The sequence below is a fragment of the Numida meleagris genome, chromosome 5 (genome assembly GCF_002078875.1).
Source record: "Numida meleagris isolate 19003 breed g44 Domestic line chromosome 5, NumMel1.0, whole genome shotgun sequence".
Taxonomy (NCBI): domain Eukaryota; kingdom Metazoa; phylum Chordata; class Aves; order Galliformes; family Numididae; genus Numida; species Numida meleagris.
The window spans coordinates 70,855,270-70,866,307 of NC_034413.1; positions in this window are offsets into that span (position 1 = coordinate 70,855,270).

Genomic DNA, 11,038 nt, shown 5'->3' on the forward strand with positions numbered 1-11,038 from the left:
CCGCGCCCCACGCGCGGAACCCCCCGGGCAGCGCCCGGGCACGGGATGCGCGGTGTCGAGGGACTCACCGGAGAGCGGAGAGCGGAGCGGGCATCCAAGTGGCGGGCGGCGGTGGGCGCGGGGCCGGCACGGCGGGACACGGCCGGGCACGGCGGGACTCTGCGCGGGAGCGGCGGCGGCAGCGCAGCGCCGTGCGAGCGGAGCGCTCGGAGTGCCCTTCCCGCAATGTGCCTTTGTTTATGTGCGCTCCGCGTTCCCAACCAACGTGCACCTAAAGGCTTCGAGCGTCACCGCGCGTCAGCGCCGCCCGCCCAATCAGCCCGCCGGGGCCGGCCGCCCCGCGCCGTTGGCCAGCGCTCGCTTTGGTAAATTTCCGACGTGACATCACCGCGAGTCACGGCTTAAGGTGGGCTCGGGCCGCCCCGCGTCGCCCCCCCGCTCCCCGCCCTCTCCCCGCGGCCGCCGTCGGTGGGTCCGAGCGGGGCGCGCCGTGCGGCGCTCGGGGTGCGCGGCCGCCGCCGCCGCGCCCGGCGTTCCGGGTGCCCGCCGCGGAGCTCCCCCGCCAAGCTCTGGGCGGGGCGGATCGCGGGGGCGCGCCCGGGGATCCCCGCCCGCCCCGTCGGCGACGGCGTTCGAGAGGGGCGGGGAGGGGCGGGGCCTCATTTGCATGAGCGCCGCCTCATTTGCATGGAGCGCGGCGGCGTCACCCGCGGGCGAAAGGGAAAAAGTGAGCGCGGGGCGGGGCGGGGCGGGGCGGCCGTGACGCAGGGGGCGCCGCCATTGACGCAACGGCGCGGCGCGCCAAAAGTGCCCGAAATAGCCTCGCGCCCGCGCGCCCCGACGGGACCCGCACCGCGGGCGGGGTTGGGCCGGGGCGCCCCGCGGAGCGGCCCGGCACGAGGCACGAGGCGGGGAGCGGCTTCGGCTCGAAATGAACGGGATTCGGGGGAAAAAAAAAAAAACCGCAACAAAAACCAGAGATGCCATCAGTTTGTGCGGCAAAAAGAAGGCAAATACGCAGTGGTGCCGTACGTCTGGCGGGTGCTCTGCCATAGGTCCCCGAGCGGCCCGGTCTCGTGTCTGCAGCGCACGGCTGCAGCCCGAAGGCTTTTCCCAAGGGCTGGGAGAAGGCACTTTCTCCTGCTCCCCGAAAGGAGGTTGTAGGTTGTCCTCTGGTCCGGGTAACGGTGACAGGATGGGAGGAGACGGCCTCACATTGTGCCATGGGAGGCTCAGGGTGGGTATGAGGAAACATTCCCTCCCCAGAAGAGCAGTCAGGCACTGGCACAGCTGCCCAGGGAGTGGGGGGTCACCGTCCCTGGGGGCGTCCCAGGGCCGTGAGGATGTGGCACTGAGGGACGTGGGCATTGGGCATGGTGGGGGTGGGCTGGGGTTGGTGATCCTAGAGGTCTTTTCCAGCCCTTATGATTGCAAGGTTCTATGGTTCTGGGATGCTATGGACTGATGGAGATGAGGAAAGAGACCCCACAACGCTGCAGCAGCGCACGGTGCCGTGCAGCACAGCGGCTGCGATGCGACCTGCACAGAGCGAACCCCGCTCAGGGCCCAGAGATGCACCTCATTACCATATCCTTAGAATAGACGCGATATAAATTTCATTACTCACTTAAAAGTTCTGAAGTTAACAGCATAAACTTGAAGTTGAGTAATTAAGTAATCCTTATATAGACACTTATTAAAGTATTTATACATATTATCTTAAATCTACATCTATCATTTTGCCAATTAAAATTAGGACTTTAATTGCAATTAAGTAATTTAATTGCCAATTGAACAGCAAAATTGCTAAGTGACTAATTTTAATGCCTATTTTAATTACCAATCATGACTGGGGAGGGAGCTAATCAAGCAGTATCAGAGTAATGATGTGAAAAAAACGGAGAACAAACATTCGAGGCTCCATGCCTTTAGAAAGAACTCCAAATTAAATAAATGCAAACACAATTTCATACATGTGGCGAAATGCCGTATTTTGGTGCCTAAATACGAGAGCACGAAGGACACGTTCAATTCACAAGAAGCGTCGCTCTTCCCCTCGGGTACGGAGCACGAGGTGCCGTGAGTCCCTCATTCTCCGCTGCTCTTCCCGACGCGTGACCCAGTGCCTGGGGAAGGGCACGGGCACACGTGGGCACACATGGGCGCAGCACACAGGGGCACACACGTGTGCACATGCCGTGCGTGCGGAGCTGTGCCGTCACCATTCCCATCTGTGGTTGCAAAGGCAGCGCTGAGCCGCTCCGCTCGGACGCAGAGGTGCCCGTTGCAGAAGGGCCGAACCCGTGCACGCTGCAAAACACAAATCCCGTGACCCCAAAGGGCGTCACCTGCCGCCAGCAGGCGTTGGTGTGCAGCCCACTGGGATGGCCACGGGAGGAGTGCACCGCAGCAGAGCCAGGGCTGGGTTTTGGAGAACAGCCTTGCAGAGGCCTGGCCCGGTGGCTGCGTTTGTGATAAAAGCACAGAAATGTGCCAGACTACTGTGTGTGGTACAGCAAGGGGCGAACTCCCCAGGCCCAAAGGAGTGTTGCGGTGCCGGAGCCAAAGGAGTGCAGGAGCCCGCTGGTGCTGGGTAGCACTGGGAGGCCAAGCCCGTGGCACCAGCTCAGGGGGTGGGGAACCCGAACATTTGGGTGCCTCATTCCGCATCGATTTGCTCTAGGAGCCCCTCCCTCAGATTTCTCTGCATTTCAGAATGAGCATCATTCGTCCTTTCCTGCCCTGAGCCCTCCCCTGACACCATGCCGTGCGGGCAGCGCTGAGTGACACAGAGTCCCAAGGCCACGCTTGTTCTCTTTCTGTTCTCGCTGCTAGCCGGTTAATCCGGGGACCACAACGCCGTGCTTTCCTTATTTCAGGACAAGAACCCAGCGGCTGCCTGCTTGGCGGCTGTCGGGGCCCGGCCCGCACACGGGTGGCTGGAGCTGACGCCCGGCTCTGCCCTCGCAGCACGGCAGCGCGGTGCGTTCGCGTCGCCCGGTACCCGGGTCAGGGGTGGGGGTGGTCCCCAGCTGCTCCTCTCCCGCTCCGAGCCGCTCCGCCGTCCCCAGGACGCGTGTGATTGATACCCGTCGGGTCGAGAGGCTAAACGGCCCATCTGGCACCGCTGCAGCCCATATGCTCTCTGCCCATCCGTGCTTAAGCTGCCATTAGCAACATCTGCACTCGCAGAAATCCAGCTGTGCGGGACGCTCCGCCCGAGCCGAGCGCTGCTCCGCGGGCGGGGCCCGGTCCCGCGGGGCTTCTCGGGAGCGGAGCTGCGAGCGGAGCGCCGGGAGCGCGCAGCGCGGGGAGGAGGCGGCGGCCCGGCCCGCACCGCGGCCTGACCCGCGGGCAGCGGCAGCGGCGGGGGCACGGCTCCGGCTCGCATCCTCCGGAAAGTCGGCGGGCTGAGGGGCCCGCGGAGCTTTCTTACATAAAGCACACATCTATGTGCTGGAACACCCGCCCACGGCTCTGCTATAGCGCATACGTAGTTTGGGTTTTTAATGTGGCAGTGACTTCCTGAAAGGTTTGGAAATGCCCGATGTAGTGGCTGCACTGTAGAGGCTTTTACAGCTCCCGGGTGCTGCATCCCAGCTTTCAGGTGCTGCATCCCAGCTCCCACACTGCTATTGGCGCTGAATGCCTGCCCAGCCACGCAGCCAGTCAGGGGACGCCAAAGTGACAGCAGGACAGCAGAGCTGCAGCACTCAGCTCCACATGTTTGCTTCCAGTAGGACATAGGAGCACAACGGCACTTCTTCTCTCCCCAGACTGATGTGTGCAGGCCAGGCAGCTGCACGCAGACCCTGACTGAGCTGCTCGTGGAGTTGCTTGATGCATTTGGCCACCAAGCTGGGTTCCCAGGCAGGGTGGGGACAGAGCAGCCAGTCATGGCCCAGCCAGCAAGAACCCCACAGCTCATGTCCCAGCCCTGCTGTCTGCTGCCGTGTGTTCCCATCCCTCGGGCCCAGCTGGCACACGAGCCGGGGGGCTGCGGTGCATGCTGACAGCTGCCCGCTGTTCCGCAGCCCTGGGAAACCAAGAATAACAGCACTTGGGGGATGTGTTTATGTCACAAGCACTCTAAAATAGCACAATTACACATTGTTTTTTTGCCTGTACTGCGAGTATTAACTGACAACACCCACAGAAATCTGGTGTAATCGACTTCTTTCCTTAAGCAAGACCCTTCGCATTGTTTGGAGCTACTCTGTCCCCGTGACCTGCTCCCCTCAGGCAGTCCCAGCACTGAACCACGGAGTCGTCATGGATGGTGGCAAGCAGTGGAGCAGGCTCTGTGCGGAGCAGGCACTGGGCTGTGGGAGCTGCTCGGTAGCGAGAGCGCAGCTGCTGGTCTGTGTGAGTGCAGCGGTCACCGGAGGCACAGGGCAGGGAGAGCGGACACATCCACGCAGGCTGTTAATTGAAAACAGCCCCGGTGCAGACAATGGCGTTTGTAGTTATGAACGTGGCTATTCAAATATCGCTTTGCTTCTTCAAACGCCTGATTCTAGCACGGGGTATGAAGGAGCTACGTTTGAAGAAGTTAATTATTTCCAATGCTTTGAAAAAAAAGGAAGTCTAAGCTGGAAATGATTTGCCGATGGTTAAGCTCCTTTATCACTTTAAGAGCTGCTGTAGTGAGCCGGTCTGCACTGACCCAGCACCGTGCTCAGCCCTGTCCCTCCCCAGCGCTGCTGCTCTCTGGGCCCCGTGCCCACACCTGGTGGCCTGCACGAGGGACAGGAGGGCTGCTGGGGTTTGTCTTTTTGCAGGTCTAACCTAACGGGATCTGGTTCTTCAGTATGAAAAACATAGATTCAAACTGAAGTGAAAATGGAACGTCGTTAGCGTGACTAGTGGGCAAAAAGAAGTTGTTCTTTGGATGGCAGAGCTTGAATAATAAGGAGTATTGTTAAAAATCTAGATTGCATGTTTGCTCATTTGTTCTATACGACAGCCAGCAAAATCAGCCCGTATTGATGGGATACGCAGGAAGAAATATATTAGTTTGCAGAGCACAGCATTCCAGTACAAGATATCATTGAGAAAAACCAAGTCAATCCTTCCATTAGTCAAATTCCGAATAAATTATCCATACTTCCCAGCGAGCAAGTCCACAGACCCGGTCCCTATCGACGTATTGATGGTGGAGGCTGGATATGCTGGTATCTAAAAAACGCCAGCAGAACAAAGCTCCTGCCCCCGTCACACAGCATCACACTCGGGATGGGGAATGCCACAGAGCCGGAGCAACCAGCAGAGGCATAAACGTGGATTTTGGAGGGAAGGGATGCAGGGTGGAGAACGGCGCTAAGGGAAAAGGCAGAGGGAATTGCTGCGTGGACGAGAGGGAGAGAGCTTTTGTTGAGGCCTCGTCAACATTTGGCACGGTGGAAGGTGCAGGTCCGCCCTCCTCCGTTATCCGTGCACCCATCAGCTCCCGGGAGCTACTTTGATGAAGGAATCAGAGGAAAATTGGAAAATACCTTCAGCTCAAGGCCTGAGTCAAGTGCTGTTATTAATAGCGTGCTTAATTACGAGTGGCATCTAAATCAGGTGAGTCTGGGAAGGTAAGATGAAGGGGGAAAATTGCCGTAAGAGCCTCTGATTAGCGAGTAAAACACAATTAGCTGTTCTCACAGAGCAGCAAAGCCCACACCTGATGACCGGCACCTGCAGCCCGGGGCCGTGTGTCCTGCAGCCCGCGGGTCTCCGTGCTCATGGGGAGGAGGAGGAAGAGGATGGACAGCGCTGCAGCGGTGAGCGCGAGGTGCAGCAGCTTTTTGGGTGCTGGGCTGCAGGGCTGGGTGTCGTGTGGCAGCTCCTTCCCTTTGCTGCAGGGAGCCACAGCAGCCAAACGTGGGCTCTGCCTCTTGGGTTAGAACATTTGCAATGCACACGCTGCAGTCCCCTGAGCAGAACCGGTCTGTGCACTACATCCTTCCTAAGTCTGCCTTTTAGCAGGTGCCTGGATTTCAGAGGTATAGGGTGAGACGCTGTGGGTCGGGATCTAGCTTTTTTTCAGACATTGGTCTTATTGCTACTTTATCTACTTGAAGCTCTAAAGTGAAAAATACTCCTTATGCTCTGACTTCGAGGCCTTAATTATCACATTTTTCTGTTACAGCTCTCTGTTTCTGTGTAACTTTAGCATCATACCAGGATGGGAAGCATAACTTCAGGGGACTGCTTTGACACACGCTGCTGTCTGCCTCAGGGTTAACTGCAGACCCCGTGTACCACATCCCCGATGGGAGCGTGCTCGCTTGGCAGCAGCAGCCAGCTCCGTCCCAGCAGCTCCCAGCTATCCCTGCTCCTCATGTCTGCTGCCAATGAGACTTCCGCTCTGCTCAGTTTCATCAACAACAACTCCTTCTTGTCCGGCGGTGGATGATGCTTTTCTGCAGTTATTTTTAGGGTCCCATTGCTGCACCGTGGCTGCCTGGCAGCAGGAGCGGGCAGGATGTGATGGATGAGCTCTGGCTACCGCTGCAGGACAGAACTTGTGTCCATTTGCACTAGTGCGCAGAAATAAAGCGCTTATTCTGATACTTTTGATATAATTAAGCATTACTGACATGAGTTAAAAAGTGAAGCTTCCAGTTTCCTACCGGCTCAAGAGTAACCTAGAAAGAGAAATAAAATCCAGATTTTTTTGCAAGAAACAAAAGTTTTATGGTTCTGCAGGGCTCTGCAGCTGTGCCTGAGGCCACTTGGCCCCAGCTGGTGGGAGAGGAGGTTGAGGGGCCTCAGCTTCACATTACTTTTTGTCCGAGCAGGAATCCAACCTTTTAGTGATCTTCAAAGTCAGCATCACACGTAGAAGAAACCGTTGGCTGCTGTAATCAGCAGTGATGAACAATCATTATGAAGTGCAAAAGGAGCGTTGTTAATACGAGGCTACATCTCCAGGTCAGTTTGACTGCACGATTTTATGAGCTGAAAAACCCACACACCCCATCCTGCAGCGAAAATTATTTACTTCCAAGATATTTACCTCTTCCATTTTTTTTTCTGGAAATCATCATAATAGCAGTCATTCCATTTTGGATTCCTGACATAACCTGAAGAACAGGAGGAAGAGCGAAGCAAGAGGTTCCCCTTTGAGAGCAGGGAGCGCAGGAAGCTGGAGCGCTCTGCAGCCGTCTGAACTCGGAGTGACGTTTGACCCCAGATGACGAGCAGGAGCCTTGCCTTCTTGCTGTGCAATGCCAGATCACCAGAAAAGACCTTAGCTGATATTTGTAATGATCTTGTGGCTCAGATTGGGTGTACGAGCATGTTGCATGCTACTTAACAGCAGAAGGGGATGGGATTTAATGGAGATATAGATATTTCCAAAGCTTCTCCAGGAACAACAAAGAACTCTTGTTCCAAGAGGGAATTCAGAATATCTCTTCCTTAAAAACGTGACACTTAGCAAACAAACTGAAATAAACACCTCTTTTTCTTCCGTGTTATACTTCTGCAGGCTGGGACAGAGCAAGAACTGCAATCGTGGAGCGAGAAGGCTCGAAGAAGAGGTCAGTGCTGAACCGTGACAACAGCAGTGCACCTTTGCTGGGTTGTGGTATTATCCAGGGTATTGCAGTCAGGTATTCCCTGCACAAATGTGAAGGACAGTGCCATGGTGGCTAACAGAGCAGCCCCCATCCCAGCTTCATGGGCAGCGCCGTGAGCTGGAGTTGCCTTTAGCTGTCCAGATGCATCAGCTTGATAATCTGTGCAAACATGTGCGGTTGGCTGCACCCCACCTTCCTGAGCTTTACAACAAGTTCTTGTTTGCATCAAATCCTGCACTGCTCACCTCCACCTCTGACCGCACTGGAGAGCAGTTGAGGTTCCTCTTACTGAATGCTGCAGACCTCCACCTGCTTCCCAAGCACTGAATTTGGATGAGAAAAGCACCATAACATTGGGTAATTAATTAGTCAGCCAAATAATTTCTGCCGGGCTCTCATTTACTTCTCTGTCTGCAATCCCAGTGAATCTCCCAGCTCAGAGCTCTAATCCCATTTTCTGCCTTTTAGTCTCTTTTTTTGACCCTAACTTTCATAATTCCTCCTCTTCAGTGGGAATAACCAAAGCCAGGTAAGCACAAAGATTCTGTGGCAGGTATTGAATGCCTGGAGACCCACAACAGTCCTCCTGGAATGGAATTCCTCCATTCCGGGCGGTCCACCACAGCAAATGAGGGACTTAACAAAAAGAAAAGCGATAAAAATAAAGGAGGAAAAGTGATTTGTAGTTGGAGGAGTTACGAGTGTGACTTCATTCAAGGCCAGCCTAGAGCATGTGCAGAACTTCCCGAGTGCGGCTCTGAGCACTGCGGTCCCTGATCAGCAGCAGCAGGTAAAAACTATTTGCTAAGTGCCAAAGTTGGATGACGTTGTAGCTGTTTAACTGCAAACCACAAATCTGTCCTCATTTTTTTCCAACACATTTATTATCGAAAGATGGCTTGGGGAGTGTCATAAGTAAGCAGTCGGTGTTGTTCCCGAGCCCTGAAATTTGTCACTTCGGCTGCATCTTTCTGATCTCTGACGGAGTGTTTTCTGCAGGACAGGAATGCTAAATAAGGCATAAATAATGCAAGAGATCTGTGAATAATCACCCGAGTGCTTGAAAACGAGTGGACAGTGTGATCATATGGTAGAAGAAAAATAACGTTCGCTGCATATTTATCAATGCCTGGTGCCATTACCACAGGCTCCAGCAATAGCTCAAGGCTTCTAGGAGTCAGTGCACACAGCACCTCGGTGCCCAGAAATGCAGGAAGAGGGCACGTCCCCAGAGCAGGGAGCTTGTTCGGACTGGGCCAGCCTGTGGCTGCATGGGGTAATGGGTGGCAGCACCGATGAGACGAGCACTCCTCGTGTGTTTGTCTTGCACTGCCACGTTTTAGCCCTGTCTTTCATTGAATCGGCGTGTCTATTTTAAGAAGGACCTCTGAGTGCAAATGTTTAATCCTGGGAACAAGCGCAATCATCGGAAACTGTACCAGAAAGAACCGCCTCTCTGCCACAGTTGCGCTGGAATCGCTCTCAAGCAGTCTGTGCTTTGGGTAACTTTGGAGCTGAGCTCTTTTTGGGCTGAAGGAGAGGGACCCATCAGCTCCATCAGGAGAAAAACTGCTGCGGAAAATACGGAGTGAATGTAAACGTGCGCCTAACGAGAATTGATGAAAAATGCAAAAATGAGAACAGATGCAATGAAACAGCATCCTCGGGGAGGAGGCAGGACCCCGGCACGTGCAGCACCGCCCTGAGGTACAGGAACGAGTTAATGCCGCTGAGGAACAAGCAGAGGGATGGCTGAGAACGGCTACATTGTTTTTCCCTGATGTCAGCACAGAAACCCAAACACAAAGAGGTGAATGTAGCGCAATGAGAGGGCCCTTGAGAGAGCTGAATGTTGGGCCTGTGCCGGGGCACCCAGCAGAATTAGAAACCGCTCCGCGCGGGATGACACAGTGTTTCCTGGAAGCAGGGGCTGCACCCCGCTGCCGGCGGGCAGGGCCGAGTGCGTGGGGCACCGCTGCCGGCTGCTGCCCTACAAGCAGGCAGCGTCGGTAGGCTTGAGGAGACCCATGCCCATAAAGGACTCGTTCTGTTTTACTTTATAGCTCAGCGTAAGGCGTTTTATTTCCTCCTGTAGGATCCACACGTTGACCCTTTCCTGAATAATTCAATTTGTGTTGCATTTGGTGGGTGGTGCCCTGGAGGATATTTAGATCTAGCTACAGCAGAGACGTTGCTTTGCTTCAACACAAACTGCAGGTCAGATCTTCTGTGTGTAATGTGGGAAGAAAAAGACAGGGATCTCCTAGAAGGAGTCTGGTGGAGGGCCACAAAGATGATGCAGGGCCTGGAGCATCTCCCCTACGAGGAGAGGCTGAGTAACATGGGTCTGTTCAGCCTGGGGAAAAGGAGATTGAGAGGGGATCTGATCAATGTTTATAAATATCTAAAGGGAGGTGGGAGGCAAATGGATGAGGCCAGGCTCTTCTTGGTGATGCATAGCAATAGGACAAGGAGTAATGGCCTGAAACTTGTACATAGGAAGTTCCATACTAACATGCAGAAGAACTCCTTTACAGTAAGGGTGACGGAGCACTGGAACAGGTTGCCCAGCGAGGTGGTGGAGTCTCCTGTGGAGACATTCAGGACCTGGCTGGACGCCTGCCTGTGTGACCTGTGGGAGGGTACCTGCGTTAGCAGGGGGGTAGGACTCGAGGATCCCTTCAGGTCCCTTCCAACCCCTGCCATTCTGTGATTTTGTGTAATATTCATTACATGGGTTGGTCGTTGGACTTGGCCTCTTTCCCAGCCGTGTTGATTGCATGGCTGTGTGGCTCTAACCCTTGTGGCCATGCCCTGCCGCTGGGGTCTGTGCTCTCAGGCCGCCAGGCCCCGCTGGCGCTGCCTTGGGGGGGTTCCATGGTGGGCGGGTGGACGGGGCTGCCGAGCTGCTGCCACAGAGCCGTGGTGTTATCCACGATTCATCTTCTGCTATTCCAAAACCCACAGGAGGGTAAATGAAAGGAGAAAAACCCGATGTAAAGGTTTAGCGTTGCATTTTAACTCAGGGCTTGGTGTCCGCACTGAGGTAGGAGCAAGCCCAGAAGAGGTGCATGCTGTCTCATGGTGTCTCATCACCCACTTGACAGCTCAGAAGCTGCAGATTTGTAAGGAAAGTCTGAGACTAAAGAAGATACGCTGACAGAGATGCGTGCGCTAACACACGGGACCACTGCCCGCCCGTGCAGGCAGCGCGAAGGGGAGCCGGTCGGAATGCACTCCCCAGCAAACAGCGGAACGTTTTGGCCGAGAGCCTGGACCCGCGGAAGAGAGCACCCACAGCAGAAGGGCGGGCGGCCCACAGGGCCCGGGCCCGGAGCGGGGCGGCGGGGCCGTGCGGGGGCCGGGGGCCCGAGCATACCCCCGCCCGCCCCTCCTCGCTGGGCTCGGCCCGGCCTCGCGCGGCAGCCCGCCCTCTCATACCGCCCCGCGGAAATCATTGTGCAGCC